A 16,507-nucleotide genomic window follows, 5' to 3' on the forward strand; every position below is an offset into this window, starting at 1 on the left:
TTTCAACTCTGAATTTTGTTTCTGCTTGAGGAAAATAATAGATTAAAAATAACACTAGCATTCAGGGCTTCTTGTTAGAATAGATTTTATATGATTTTGGAAGTTAAAACTTAAAAAAAACAAAAAGGCTTTTTTTCTTTCTGCCATTACCTTTACAACTATGAACTGACTACTAGCTAACTTGCTAAGTTAGCAGTGTAAACTAAGGATGGAAACCAGTTGACAAACAATGCCCCAAACTAGATTTGCCTGATAGAGTTCCTTTCGATAAACCCGGACCTATTGGTCTACAAATGACTGATCTTGCAATCTTAATTCTCAGAAAAACCCTACAAAAATAAAAACTTCCAAAGAGAAGACAAAGAACTAAAATTTCCTAATTCCCCTAGATACCAAGAACAGCCACGGGCTCATCAGGTACTGGTGTTAAACCTCCCCCTGTTTAACAGGCTGTAAACTCCTCCTTTCTTTCTCCAGTAGAACAATTATCTTCCCACCCTCCCCCCTCCACTGAAGGAATATCATACCAGCAAGCTCTTCTTTGACAGTTCAATGCATGTCTGATTAAACTGAGTAGTTCTTCGTAACTTCTGTTTAACCTTGAAATCTGCTGCTTCTATTTCAGACCTGATGAAGTGCTGGTGTGCCTGCAAGCTTGTCTCATTTTTTCCCCCCATACCAGCTGGTCTAATAAATTACCTCTTCCTAACAACCTCATGTTAGCTATGTCCTTAGATCATACACAGCAAAATACCATTATGTCATTTCAAACTTGTATTAAACCCTGATACTGGGTTTAGAAGTACTGCTGGCTTAAGAAATAATAAAAAAGTCGCTCAAACTACTACCTTGCATTATAAAGGTAGGCATTCAACTTCGCCACTCATCACATGGATGAGAGATTATATGCAAGGAAAGGCTCAGTTATTAAACACCTTCAGGCAACATTGAGCATTTTCTGTTGAAACTGCTCTAAATGTAAACAAACAAACAAAAACGTATAGACTGAACATTTTAGTAAGTTTTAGGTGACTCCAGGGCTGATGGTTAGGTTCCAAAACTGTCTGCTACAGAGCATGAGTGGGAAACAACCAGTTTGCATGATTTAAATTTAAAAGCAACTTTTTCACTTAATTTGAGAAAGAGAAGGGGCGATGGGGAAGGAACAGTTTGTTGCAGATGAATCACCTCTTTTCAATCCATGGGTAAAAGGTCCTTTTTTTTAAGGTCGGTGGTTGGAAGGCTTAACTCCCCTTTCAGACATGTCTTTATTTGGAAACAATGCAGGAGCAGGCAGGGCAGGGCTTTTTCATAAATGCTGCCTGGCCACATGCAAACTAACAACAACTTTGCAAAATGAGTGGCAGCTCTGCCCAATCAATACAGCCATATGCTCCTCTAACTGTCCCTGTACAAAAAAACCAAATGTGGAGTTTACAGTTTGAAAAAGCAAACAAACAAAAAACCCCCTTTGTAATTGCTTATTAATTGTTAAAGGAAGAAGAATTCTAGTCTCTGCTTTCAGGCAGAGACCAGATCTCCATACAAATCCTGAAAAGCTTGAAGCTCACACAGCTGTACTCTTTAGGACACTTACAGCCTGTATAGCAGTGCTGGTTCTCAGGACTACAATGAATTTGCTCTTGAGAGCAAGAACTGGCTCCAGATAAGAGGGCACAGTCATATGAGATGTGCAGGCAGCACCGGTTATGAATGAGGGGGACAGGGAACTAAAGTACTGACAGATGACTGGACATAAAGCTTCAAATTGGGCACCATCAATGTACCAAAGTGCAGGAATAAGGGACAGTTCACACATTTGGCTTTAGTGCTCATCTGTTCACTGCGATACCTGCAAGATTGTATCCCTCTTCTTCCCACAGACAGGGAGAAGAGACTATTTTTACCCAGCCGCTGACCACCCCACTTTGACAAAAATAAATGAAACTAAAACTTGAGGCCAAGCCATCTTCCTGATACTTCTATCCCCCAGGAGTCTCAGGAACATTAGCGGCAGAGACCAAATGAGATGAGGAGACCCCAGAAATTTGAAATTACAACCTGACCTCAAGTGCAACATCAGGATTCTGTTGCATTTCCTTTCTCCTGCTTTCTGACACCAAGAAATGCTCCCAGATAGGAAAGTTACCATATTTTCAGCAATTTTTCTTTTTCCTTTTTTTTTTTTTTTAAAAAAAAAAAAAAAGACTCGATCAAGTTCCATTCAGGTTTACTTCCCCATCTCCTTCCTCTCAGATATTGCCAAGGTCAGATACAGGAACCATACAAAAAGGCATTAAAGAAAAACAGAAAGAAGAGGTATCTATTTAAAGGTACTTTCATCTTCCTCAGAAAAAGAACTTTTGTTCCAAAAGTTAAAGTTTACATTCTGCACAATCTTTACCTTGGATTATCCCCTATGCTCCTCCTGCAGCACTGGCTCAGTGCTGTTGAGCTGAGGAAAAAACATCCACTTCATCGCAGATGCCTAGCACTGGTGCTGCGTGGCCCATCACCACCAAGCCAGTCTCCCACTTCCAACCTTTCTAGACCATAGTGTTCATCTGGCTTCCATGACAGAAACCATTTGCATCCATCCTTTGATGGATGGTTATTTGATTATATGAGTCCTTAGGCCTGTGGATATGGCTTACCTTGGGAGGGTACCGAAAGGATCTCTTGAACCAGACAGGTCTGGTTTTTTCATGCTGATGCCCCATCTAGAAAGTCTGAACAATTCTGACAAGAAAACCAAGTACAATAGCAACATAACAATGAGGCAACTATGGGAGAAAGAAGAGAAATACCTACTAAAAAGTTAATTTGCTAAGGAAAAGTCTGGACTTCAAACAAAGGCTTTTCTTCCCAGAGGACTGACTTGCGATGAAGGCTTGGCATCTATTCAGTTCCTCTGTTCAGATCCTCCTCCGTGGCAAGCAGTCTTGCTGTCTCCTACATGAATGCAATCAACACAACTTTGCCTGCCTGCAAGTTACATTCAAAAGGGTCTCATCCAAAACAGTCTTGAACTTTGTTTTCCATCATGAAAAACATCTTGCAAATGTGTATTTTTATTTTTCCTGCCTGATCTCATGCAGAGAGGCCACACAGTTAAAAGCATCTTTGGTAAGCTTAAAGTGGGAAGAGGTGGATGGGGTAAAGACAGTTTCTGTGGCACAAGTCCCTTTGTAGTAAAAGGACTCAAGACTGAGCAATAGGTGTGGAAGAATTCATGCTTACTTAATCACATAAACTGCAAGATTAGGTAAGCGATAAATATGCTTTCCTCTCAGAGGACTCTGAAAGTCTCTGTCAAAAAGGCAGCTTGTGTTTTACACCCAAAAGCTGACACTGTCTCCTTAGTCACTCTACAAGGGCTGCTGAAAGCTGAGTTTAGTAAGTGATTCTCCTTCTCTCGAAATTGCAGCATGTCTCACTAGACATTAGCGATTTCCTGTTGCACTCCCCCAGCTGGTGAGAGCTCTTGGGAGCATTATTTCTGATAAAGTATATTTCAAAATTTAAGACTTTTTGCATTTTTATGGCCATATAGCATCTCTATTAGACTTACTGACTGATGAAGAGTCGCTTTTTAAGAAGGAAGATTTTAATTTCAAAACAAGTTGGAATGATTTTCTAAATCCTCCCAAACCTTCGGAATCCTATTTAGCATGTTTTGAGATTCGTAGCTGTTTCCAGTCTTTTTGCTGGGATTTAAGAACTGCTTCTTCTATGTTTATAGTGTTTACTGTTCCTTGCTCTGGCAAAATAGAAGGGGTAATCAGCTGTTCCAGTTCATTGACCAAACCAAATTACTAGTTTGGTTTGGTTTAGATTTTAACTTTACACCACATCTAGAAAAAGTCCAAGTATTATTTTGTTCCTCTTCCTCCTACAGGTTGCACTGTTAAAAGGGTCCTGTGTTACAGATCTTGATTCAAGAAACACAGTAATATGTCCTTCCTTTTCACCCTTTCTGTTTAAGAAAGGAAGTATGTATTATTTGAAGTGGAACAGTAACATTAATTTCAGTAAGGTCCTAAAATTTAGGACTTTAACTACCCTGATTTCAGGGTAGCTAGAATCCTGTTCAGTGTTTTTGCCCATTGTACCACTCACTACAAGAACACATATGAGGGATTTGCTTTGGCATTTCTTCTAAAGTTTCAATCAATACTGTGGAAAAAATGCAATAGGAAAAATAAGAGTACACTGACGACCAACAAAAGTTAGCAGAAACGCACTGAAAAATCTCTAAGCGGGACTAGAACTGTGACCTCTGTAGCTCTCTCCAACCCCTCAGCAATTCTGAAAGCATCATAAAATACCACTATCCTACAAAACAGAAATCAGGTATTTTTCATAATTCTTTTGAGAGGAATAGTCTCTTAAAGCAACAATCCTTAAAACTGATTGCTACCCTGAGTAAGTAAAGTTACTGTAGCATTAGTATCCCCCTTAATAAGTCTAATGAATGCTACAGATTGCATTTAACAACTGGCAATTTTCAAGAGAGCCACCACATGCTTCCCAGCCCAGCAAGGCACTTTATGGCAAGCAAGCCAGAAATTGTGATCAATTCTGTAACAAAAATTAGCACAAAAGAAATGATCAGTAAGTCAAATACTTGAAGCTGATTTATTTCCACAGTAGCTGGATGTAAATACTTCTTCTTCTCCACACTGGTAGACTTTCAGTTCAGGGAATATATCAACAGATTCAGAACCCACATCCAACACTGTGGCTCCCTCTGATTGTTGGATTGTGTAAAAACTATTGTGAGAGCATGTTCAGCCTGGTTAGGCAGGAATTTTACCATCTCTATAATTAACTCTGGAGTCTGACATCATCACCCCCTCAAGGTTCTCTTAAAATTTTAATAGCCTGGTTTATGAATATTCATTTGCCAGCATTACACTTCCAGGGATTTATGAAAATCCAATGGCATGTCAGTTCCCAAATAGGTTCCATTATTCCTGCTGCTTCCTTAGCATATTTATTACAAGCCAATTTTATGCTGTCAGAAAGTGCATCAAGTCTGCAATTGGACCAACCATCTAGGTCGCTTCATAGAAATTAATAGACACAGCAGACATCTGAGCGCTACTCCTAAGGATGACTATTAATCCCTCTGCTGGATGTGATGCCTCTTCATAGGCCTCATCGGTTCTAGGCTATAAAACCTGTTTCTCCCTTATCTCCTCCTGTTCCTCCTACATGCCACTGCAATTACAAACCAAGCACGCGACAGCCAGCCCTTCAAAGGCTGCTCTTATAAGAGAGAACAGTCACCCAAACCACAAAGGGTTTATGAGATGTGTACAACTATTTCACACAGTCAGCTTGCTTCAGCAAGTGCTATAAGTCAGATGAAACTGGCACACTGCAACAGCTAAATAAAGTTTGTGACGCATTATTCCATTACCAAGAGGCATAAACAGTTCTTCTGTACCAAAATGTATAATCTGTTTGACAGTTGTTCATTTTTTTCAGAACTGTGACAGCACTTCAGTTTTAAACCACCGGCTTGGATATTACTGTATTTCAGATATGTGACCCAACCATCCCCAGATGTAAAGCATCTCCAGTTCTGAAAGGAGAGCTCAATAAAAGGTCATAGTACAGGTAGATCAAAAGCTCTTATGAACTTGAATTGGGTAACAAATGTTTAGAGAACAGTTAGTAAGGCATCTGAAATTTAAGACTACATTAAATGTATTAAGCCAAGTGTATTTTTAGTCAATTATTTAGAAGCTTCCTCCTAATATTCATGCAAACTGAAAAGCAAAACTAGAAAGCCAAATAGCATTTGTCATTTCTCTTGTCTATTCCTTGGCTATGCTTCTCTTTCGTCAGCAGAGAGGCATCTCAAGAAAGCTCAGAACTACTTTTATAAATTTCCTAACAAAATGAATTTAAATAGATCTTTCTGAAGGCATTGTCAAACCTTACCTTAGAAAAACTGATGCAATTATGTGATTATCCCCTCACCATCACCACTTCAGAACAAACATGGTAAGAGGTTTGATCTGTCATAAATGAGCATTCAAAGTTTCTGCTGTTTCTGCTCCAAATATTTACAAAGCAATGAAAAGCTCTCAATTTGGAAGTCATTTCTAACAGTACCATTTGGCAAATGCAATATTTAAAGGTGTCTCCAAATGAAGCCTGCAGACTGCTTAAAGTTATCAGGAGAAAAGGGGAAGAGAAATGCAGATAAAGAATAACTTAAGTAATAAAAAAGGGTATAATCCTTGAAGGGAAAGGGAGGGGAAATTAGAGACCAGCAACTCAGACAGTGAAGAAGAAAGGTCAGAAGTCCTGAAGGATGTAATCACAATCCTGTTTTAAAAAAGGAAAGGCTAAAATTGTGACTGATACAATGGCCTATTGGCCAGTCCAGAAAGTTTGAAGTACCATAAATAAAATGGCTTTACAGAACATCATCACTTGCAATTTTTCACTTGATGCTTCCTCTAGCTCTCCCAGGCCACAGCTCTGGCCAGAGACTGGTGTTTGGGAATAGAATCACAGTTTCTTACTAAAACCTGGTGAAAAGTTTTGCACTACAGGCAGTCCTGCACACTGGTCAGGGTACAGCTACCATAGCATCACTGTGGTTGAATTGCAGTATTTCTGGTTTGCTTCTGTAGAGAAACCAGGCTATTTGGCCTGGTTTTGCTTTCCTAGCCTTCTTTGGGGAGGGGAGGGAGTAATTTATGCTATGTCTTCAAAACACAAAGAACTATTGTTAAAGTCAGAAGCTGCCTGTTTGCCCTAACAGTGATAGATCCTTTGTGGTAGAGGGGAAAGGGGAACCTCTCACTTACAAGAGATTCCCTTCAGAAGCAGAATGGCGGTTTTGTTATTATTATTACTATTATTTCAGAAACATCAAAAAGTTAAAATAATTTACCTCAAGAACCCCCGAGCTAAAAGCTCAATTTTTGCTCTTCTAATTGCTCAAAAAGGAGAGGAAAAAGCCCCAAACCAACTCTGCCCTTGCAAAACTTTTCTCCCCCCATTTATTTATTTATTTTTAGTGGCTTGCAAGCTAGATCTCTAGCATGCAACAAAACTAGGTCTGGGTAGCTGTCAACCCTCAAAGCTAAACAGTTACAACACTTGGCAGGTGGTTGTAGGGAGGATGTTTAGCTACAGGGAAAAACTTGATCGGCTGGGTAAAGCTGAATGCCCATTTTTTGTTTGGCACCAGATACTCTGGTAGGATATACAGCCATGTTGGCCAGGGTCAGGGTCCTGAATTATGTAAGTATTTCCAAACGTTTAGAGCTTGGCTGCCTTGCTAGACCACCCACAGGGAGTACAGCTTGATGGCCATGGGAACAGTACCACCAACTACATTGTTTTTTACTGTACTCTACTGAATACACTTAACCCTCAGTGAACTGACAAAATTACTCCTCTGTCAGGAAGATTCTCGCACGTCTGCCCTGCAAGGAGCTGCAGTACAGCATCCCTTTGCAGGCAGAAGGATGCATTTCAGCTGCATCAGCTTTCATGGTTAGGCTTCGGCCTACCAGTCTTGGAATATGCAACAGCTACTCCTGAGTTTTGTTCCCCTGTTAATAGGGGGTACAAAAATACAGGTTTGTGGTAGCAATGCAAACACCAGAAAACTACTTGGTAATTCAACTAATTGTCATATGCTGCAAGAGAGAAGCAATTTATTAGTGTTAATTAATCCAGAGTTGTTTTCAACTCAAACCATTTGTTACATTCTGCAGTCAAGCAGCAGGTTGCCTTTCACAGCCACTGAATCAAAGTTATGAATAAGGAGTAAAATATCCCAAGGTACGGAATAAAGCATTGTCAGGATACATGACATGTAAGTGAAGTAATGTTGAGAACTAGTCATTTACACCTCCTAGGGTGTAATCCCATGATGCAATATTCAGATTAAATCTTAGACTATTATCCCACCATATCAACCCTGTCTGTTCCCAGCAGAGAGGTGACCCGAAGATCCTGTTTAAACTAGCCCATTTATCCAATCAAGACAGTAAAAACAAAAGCATGAGAGCGCTCCTCTTCTCTAAGCACTTCCCTTGGTTCTCCTTGAAACCAGCTCTAGGCTTCAGTCTCAAAGCCTGGTCCCTAATCCTCAATCTCTCTCAACTCCTACTTTCACGCCTCTCTCTGTCCCTCCAAAATTTTGCATAGGGAGCAAATTGACTGCCGTGGAAGGCTGCTTGCAATGCCAGGAAGACAAGCCAGGGCAACTAAGCCTAATAGTTCTTGATTTATCTTAAGTGTTTGCCAAGAGGAATTTGCATGGAGTCACTTTTTTTCCTGACAATTACTTCCACAGAGTCGTGTTGTCATTAAATTTAATTTTCTGCATCCAGTCTCGTGTCATCACAGGCAATTGCAAGTCACTCATAAAAGTCTGCTCAATTACTGGCCCTAGGTTTAATTCAGAAATACTTACCCGTTTAATGTTTCACTATAAACCAGCTACTTGTGTGCTGGCCTCAATCAAACTGTAAAGTTCCTATGGTATCAAACGTAAGTCTTTTGTAGCTGCACTTCAAAATTACGCCCTAGCTTTACTTCCACCTATTTTTACTTAAGTCCAAACAACCCAGCATTGGCAGTATATAAACCTTTGTAAATCAAGACAAAAGTTTACTTATCTCTCAAATGAAAGGTGCAGAACTAATTTCAAGTAGAAGACTGTTCAGACTTAAGTCCCCACAACACTCTTTCAGAAGCATCACACAGAGGCAAGTAGATAACTGGGCAATTATAACACTGGACTAGAAGAAACAGCAGTAGGTTTGGTCCAAGAATCAATATGGTGTGTTAAAATAAGAGAGGAGTTCTCTTTGGCATAAGAATATTAACATAGCACTCTCACAACAGGTTATCCTACCTGCCTTTACCATGGTTTATTTAAGCCTCTAAATCAAGTAAACCATGGGTATCGTGAACACAGTATGACAGACCTCAAGTCACTAACATTTAAATGCTGACATTCCACCTGATGTAGTTAAAGCAATGCAAAGCACTGAGGTACCTCACAGCTCATAGGACTCCCAGTTTTTGTCACTTCTCCTGCCATCTAACTAGAGCCAACAGTGTTCCCTACTCACCTGTCCTTCATTCTCACTCCCACACTTTTCAAACCCCAACTCCTCCCACCCCACTAAATCAGCACCCACACTGGCATGGCCAACGTGAGCAGGACTGGGGAAGCCACAGGGCTAGAAAGCAAAGGGAAAAAAGTTCTCAGCCAGAGCAGTTCCTCGATCTGTGTGGCCATGTAACCAATGGACACACATGGAGAGTGTGGTTCAGGAGCAAATTGGGAATGGGAGGGCAAGTGAGAGGGATTCCTAAACCTGTATTTTAAAGCGAGGTGGCCACTTCCACTATTCCCACCTGCCAGCCAAACCATCAGTTGTCTAAAGCGGTCATAAGAAGTTGGTATCCCTAGCCTTAAACATGTGCAGGAACATGATCCAGTAGGTGTGCTTGAGTGTCTAACTTAGGTGGACAACAACCATCATTCCTGACAGTAGTAAGAAAGAATGTGACTGGCCTCATCAAATGGTGTCCGAATTGCCTAGGTATTTCCAAAAGAAATGGGGAGACCTGAATTTGAAACTCACCAGCCTGAAACCTGAACCCACTTCAAGACAGCTCTAAACACCAGCCTGCAAGCAAGTGAACAGCAAGGCTGCTCTTGACCTCCTTTGTTTGAAGCACTGCAGCTGTGAAGAACACAGTGTCTTATTGACGAATTTATGTTCTTCTACAATTAGTAATTGCTACAAATCCTCCTAGTTAATATGCCCGATACACATTACTAGCTCAGAGAGCAAAATGTTGGACTGAAGTGTGTTGATGCTATGTTTTCTCCTTTGACTCAACCATTACAAATCCTTATAGCCAGCAAATATACATAATCCAAATAGCCAGAAACATGATTAACACTGAAAGAACTAAGCCTTTATGGCTCTGAGTAAGTGCCAGAAGGGATCATTTTTCCTGTGCCCACCTAAACAGAACCCTTACACATAAAGTGTTGTGACTTCATCTAATGACTGATTAGCAAAGGCTTCCAGCCTCTGGTCAGAAAAGAAATGCCAACCATCTGCATGTATGGGAGCTTTTTTAACTTCACAGCTCTAAGTTACCAGAGTTGCTCTGAGCTGAACACTTATCTCTTTTATGGGGCACGATATGCTACATGTGAGCATATGATCATCAAATCTCTTCTCCTGAGCTCTGAGATACTTCAAGACAACCAATTCTTTGCTACTCTTTCAAAGAACCAAACCTAACCAAGTCTGCTACAGCTTAAATATCCCATTCCCATCTCTGTGAGATCTCTGGCTGGACAGGTCACTCTTCAAATACACACCACAATCAGTAGCTAGATGAAGACTTGGTGTAGATTCCTACATGCCAATGGTTAGTTCAGTTAGTCTTTCTTGATCTTAATAAGCCAAAAGACCCTTATCCCTTCTAGAAATTTCAACAACGGAAAAAATATCAAAGTTGTCCACACACCAAATACAAACAATTTTTGCAAAGAGAATACATTTCTTCCAGAAGTGTTCTGATTCACTAGCGTTTCAGGTACAAAATAACTGTAACCAGTTGAAGCACAATTCTAGATGATTGCTATATATCAGCAGAACTGACCACAAAATAACTTCTAATGGTTTTCTTCATTCTCAGTACAGTTGGCTAAGGTTGACTGAAAGTGCAATGTTCTTGATTTTTTGCAGAGGTGCAGGAACATTTTTGTGTTAATTGCTCAGTTCAGTTTTAAATGGCTGAGTGGCAGGAGTCACCCAGCCCCAAATACTAACAAAGCAATTGTTAAAACACCCGTAACTCCCAATATTTGCACGCACAAACTGACAAATGCATTTTGACAACATCAAAATTGCATCTGCCACAATTACATTTGTAGCATAGCTTTCAATATCTGTGTACTGATAATCAGTATATCTTAGTATGTAGAGCTCTAACCAAAATGTATTCTATGCTATTTTATGTGGTATAGGTTTTTTCCTACTAATGTTTCCCCACTGATAATTTAGTAAGAATAATTAAAGTAAGAAAAGATGAGAAACCTCAACCTGAGAATTTGGTATTTAAACCTGTAACTGTAACGCAGCCTTTAAAGACTTGAGTTCATTTTAGAGTTATAAAATTAAGTTTCCCATTCTGAAACCCAACCTCCAGCTATGAACATAAAGATTGCTTCCTTGCAAAAACGACCCTTACTATAAAAGGATGTTTTGAAAGTCAGCTTGTACAATTCACACAGCTTTCACTGAGTGCAACCCAGGGAGTCAGCATATGTTTTTTGTTTGAAATAGTTTTAGTATAAACTAACTCCAGTTAGGGTTTTTAAGGCATGCAGTAAGCTTCATTTCCCTCAACTTCAAGAGTCTATCAAGTTGCTTAGAATTACCAACACTGAATCCTTGAGTCTGTTTCTTTCAAATGAGTTATAGGCTCTGGATGGTTTGATTACAGATATATCATTCCAGGTTAGCTTTACTCACTGCAAAAAATGGCTACTTGTCTTCACAATGAAGAGGAAGAAAAAGTGAAATCCAATGCTGCTGGAGCAACAACTGCCGCAGTTGTTCAACTCCAGTTGCCTGTGTTAACAAGTCAGGCAAGTTCTTTTTATTGGAAACTGAAGGCAGGCAGGTGTTATGATGACTGACACCAAAGCCAAGTCAACCCAGATCTCTCAACTCCTAGAGCTAACCTGTGGCTACAGGGTTAGCATTATGAACCCCTAGTCACCACTGGAGTGCCAATAGCTGCCTGAAATGTTGCTTCCAGCAGGATCTCACCTTGGTTTTGGGGCCAGTTGGCACTTAATGGAAAATGACATTGAAATATTGCCCATTTTTCACTCTAATATAAACAGTTGGGGCAACTATTTTCTAAACGTTAAAGAGTTGTTCTAGCTGTCTCTGAGGTTTAATTGGGCTTCTTGTCAGAAAGGGCAAGATTGAAAAAGTCACATGTAATGAACAGACGACCTGCATATTGCTTAGATCATTTGGTGCAACTGTTTTGAAACATTAATCCACACTCCTCCCTCCTTCTGCAGCAAGTTAATAGGGGACAGTGCTAGCTTTGTTATATTTTAGAGAATAGACAGCAATTTTGTCTAAATCTAAGGCTGATATGATAGAACAAGAATGAAATCCTGCAGATCTTTGCTGACTGCCAAGAGTTTTACAGGTATAAGCCATGAGGAGCACATTTGGTAGTCATTAACTCCATAGAAGTATTATTAACTTCTCACAGTACTTCGGCACACAATCTCTTGGCTAACACCTGAATCCAGTTCCTTTGTAACAGACCACTAGTAACAGCATGGCAGATTTTGGCATCAAACAGCTCAGTTCTGTCAGGAAATTACACACTTCCTGTGTAACAGTCTGATGGAGCCTTAAGTTGTTTTAGAAATGTACTTGGCCTTAGTTATTACAACACATGATGCTTCATGTCCAAATTCATCATAATGTTTTCTTGTATACCTGAAAAGAGACAATCCCAGAAATCTGTATTATTTTAATCTGGGTCTTTGAAGTCTTACTTTACAGATTACTTTTTTTTTTTTTTTTTAAACTCTGAAAACTGGCATCATTAGAGCAAAGACAGCCCATCCCATAAACTAAATCCAAATAAATCAGCAGAGACTTAATGCATAATTGCTCTACCCTGTCTACTGAAAGACTCCCTTCAACACACCATCACATGAGTAAGTGACATCAGAAGCATTTTTATCACCAGTTACCCAATGCATTCTTATCTGCTTAAGGCAGATTCCAACTAGGACATGTTTTGCTTATTAAAAATCACGACTATCCAATGTGCCTGTTAACTCTAAACTGCCTAGTTGGGGAAGTAGCAAAACCAGCAAATTAATTAGTGGAGAGCATTTTGCCCCCTGCCTCTTTTAAGAGCACACTATTCCCTCCCATTATGCCAAATGAAGGCTTTTCCATGGAGAAACAGAAGTCTATGCATTCACTGTGAACCGTGATGCCTCTGCAAAGTGAATAATCTCAGCCACCCTGTAACTGCAAACTATTCCAGAGCTTTTGCCTCTTTAAAATTGTAGTGAAATTGCCATGCACAACAGCTAACACATTGGGGAACAAATATGAACTCCAACAATGGTAATTTAAATTAAATAAGCTTGTGCAATTTTCACCTATGTTCATCATATGAAAGGCTTCATAAACAAGAGCCAGTCTTGCAAACATGTCCTACACAAGGAAAATGATAGTGTTGCATTTAAAAAAAACAAACCCAGAAACCACAAATTCTACAGGTTCTTGATAGTGTTTTGCATAAACAAATGTACTGAGACTATAAAAAGCTTTCATACCACTTCATCAACATCAATCTAAACAAGTGAGAAACCTCAGCTCATCATGTGTTACGATGCATGCAGTATAATGCACATATCCTTTTCCACACAGAAAGGCAGCAAAAGATACCTCCGACCTGTCTGGAAATGTCTTGGTCACAAATGGCTCAACTCCACCAACTCCGAGTCTACCTTGACTCACTGTGAAGAAATGTGTACTGCCGTTTCACTTTTCCTCAACTAGACAGTTTTGAGAAGCTCTATGTACAGATATAGTGTAATCTCTGTGTAAAAGTAAAAATGACATAGATTAAAACTGCTTGCCTGTCCCCACTACCTTTATCCCATATAAACTATCAAATATAAGGAATTTATTTAGCAAAGAAACACCAAGTACAAAGCTGTAGTCCTTCTGAATAAAGCTCCTAGAAATGTGAAATACTCCTTCCTGCTGGAAATTTTTGCCAAGAATGTAATTTAGCAATGCAATCAAGACAAAGCATCATTGAATTAACGCTTAAATTGACTAACTAATCCCCCAGAGATAACAGGGAAGAAAGTTTACTGGTTCCAACAAGTTGAAGCATCTGCTGCACGAAGAGGAGTTGATACTGTTACCTCCCATTAATCAGAATGTTTCCTGCATTACACCCTTAGCGCATTTGAGCCTGAAACTCAAGTTAAAGGCTCTAAGAGTATCTTTCTGCTCTTGGCAGGCTTTGGGGTATCTAACTTCCATATATGATGTCTTTATGCTCTGTTTTAAGGCTTTGACATTTTCTAACAAGTTTATAGGAGCACAACACAGGCATGCTAAAATGGTGGAGCAATTTATGTCAATTTGCTTTTTAAAATGCAAGTAGCAAGTAAAAAAAAGTAGATCACATAAAAAAGAATGCCTATTAAAAATACTAATTTTACTGGAAGCAATGTAAAAACATTTTAAAGTCAGGTACCAAACTGAAGTACACACCTGTTAATCCAAGACAAAAATTAACAGGCTATCTGAAGGAGGATATTGATTGGGCAGTTTCTTCCTAACCCTCACTTCCTCTGCAGGTAGAAGGATTCAATCTCCTATAAAAATATGTAGACAGAGGTAAGTATTTAAATGTATATCTAACAAGATCTGTACGAGAAAGATTAAATATATGAGGAGTTTTATTCCAGTAAAGTATTTCTTTCCTTAAACTGATAAAGTAGTTTTTAAACAATAACTCTCCAGACATGTTCTGTCTTCTGGCATTGTCTAGGCTAAAACACAGGTTTAGATAATTCAGAATAAAAATTCTAGATCCATTTGACAGAGAAATACAGATTTGTAATCCAAAGAAAATGGAAGATGGCCTTAAATTGCTAGTTCCTGACAGTGAAACTGAAAACCAGAAAATTTATTTCCTTGGCAAGGACACTATTCTTATGTTTCTGGAGATTAAAATACAACACCTGGAACATCCTTGAAGCAAGGAACCTCCTCTTCCCCTCTGACCCCACTCCTTATGCTCCCCCACTTTAACAGCTGATACTGCTGCAGGACAGGAAGGTAAAACAGTGCCAGTAACTTTCACCTATGGTGTCCTGATGATGTTTAAAAATAAGAGAATGGAAAGTCAGAGGAAGCTTTCTTCAGAACACTCCAAGTCTCAAAATACAAAATTCTCCAATGCAACAGTATTCACGGGTGTTCATATAACTTCTTAAACACAGGAGAAAACTACTACTGAAAAACTTTGTTTTCATAGAAGTGTTCTCATAGCTGCATGTAGTACTGTGGCTAAGGTTAATGCATTAAAATGGAAAAAGATAAGAGAGACACCTCACACACAAACCAATCAGTAACAGGACTTTCCATTCATAGCAGAATGAACTCATCCACTAAGCAAAACCACGAGAATAAAAACACAAAACGCCTTAAGGAAGGCTGAATGACTGGCATGCACAGGCTGGAATAAACTCACTCACATTTCAATCTGACAAAGCCACAAATATTCTCAAACAACTGTCTAGAGCGACTGCGTGCAAGTTCCCCCAATGAGGTGCTACTTACTTCAGAATCCTGTAAAAAATCCACTTGTCTGCCTTTACACAAGGGAGGAAAGAAAGAAGGTACAGATGCAGCAGAACGGGTCAAAGTCTTCTCAAAATAGTTACCAATAATGCCTGAAGCTCTCTTCAGCCAGGTACCTCATAATTCTTGTTTTAAAGAAGTTTCTCACTTCAGCTAAGATTCCTTTCCAAAGGACCTAACACTCACCCGCTAAGAAAACAGAAAAGTGACTTCACAAAAGTTTCAAAATATCAACATGCAAGGCTGGCAAGTACATGTGCAGTCAAGATGATTCAGATAAGTCAGATAAATTTAGAACAGTGCTTTCCTAAAAGCATGCGTCCACCAAATGCAGTAAATATGCAGGAGCTATATCCAAGTGCTGATTCCAAACATTAGAGCAAAAAATTTATTAGTGAAAATCTTCTTTTAAGAGTTCGCTGCCATCTGAAATCCTCAACAATGTTATTCCTTGATCTGCCCTTAGTATTTCCATCCATCACTGGATTTATCCACATAAAAAGCTATAGGCTCTCCAACCTCAGAGGACTAAGCCAAATGCAGTGTGGCAACTTCACATAGGACCAACCTTTTATGGTTGGAACAGTAGAGCTTTGATACAGCTAATCTGCCATAAATAGCTCTTGAAACTCAGAAGGATCAAATCAGCTGTTGCAACAGTCCCAGCCTGTAGCTGCTTCAAATCCAATTATACTGTCAACTCTATCTTGCAGGTCTGTCCTTTTTGCTTCCCCCATCCAAAACTTTTTTAGTCCTGCTCCTGCGAGAAATTAAAAGCTGCAAAGACAAATGCAGCAGAATAAAATGCAATTAATAAAAATTTGAAACAAATGCACAAGTATTCTTACAACTATCTTAAGGAACAGAAATTTTATTCTGTTAAAAAACAGCTTAAGAATTTGATGCCCACTAAAAAAAAAAAATTATCAGCCCTGACTTGTAATGCAAACATACAATTTGAAATAAGCAAACAGTTCCAAGAACTGCAAGCTTAGATTTAAAAGGTGGGTGAAACCAAGGAGATAAACTTCATGGAGCACTGTCCATGTCTCAGA

The 16,507-nt window shown here is 39.3% G+C and overlaps 1 protein-coding gene across 16 annotated transcripts in view; it reads right to left on the reverse strand.

The window, feature by feature from the left end:
* SVIL (supervillin) overlaps positions 1–16,507 on the reverse strand; it is a 146,782-nt gene that overhangs the window by 89,974 nt on the left and 40,301 nt on the right. The window contains exons 1-2 of one of the 16 annotated variants that reach the window (XM_074833179.1): positions 15,432–16,089; positions 14,358–14,461 (exon numbers count right to left, since the gene is read on the reverse strand). The exons of 14 other annotated variants lie outside the window; for them this stretch is intronic. The gene's annotated coding sequence lies outside the window, so the exon portion shown is untranslated. Of the gene's footprint in view, positions 1–14,357; positions 14,462–15,431; positions 16,090–16,507 lie in introns of those variants that run through there. One more of the 16 variants, XM_074833186.1, reaches the window with a different exon arrangement.

Source organism: Strix aluco, chromosome 1 (genome assembly GCF_031877795.1).
Source record: "Strix aluco isolate bStrAlu1 chromosome 1, bStrAlu1.hap1, whole genome shotgun sequence".
Lineage (NCBI taxonomy): Eukaryota > Metazoa > Chordata > Aves > Strigiformes > Strigidae > Strix > Strix aluco.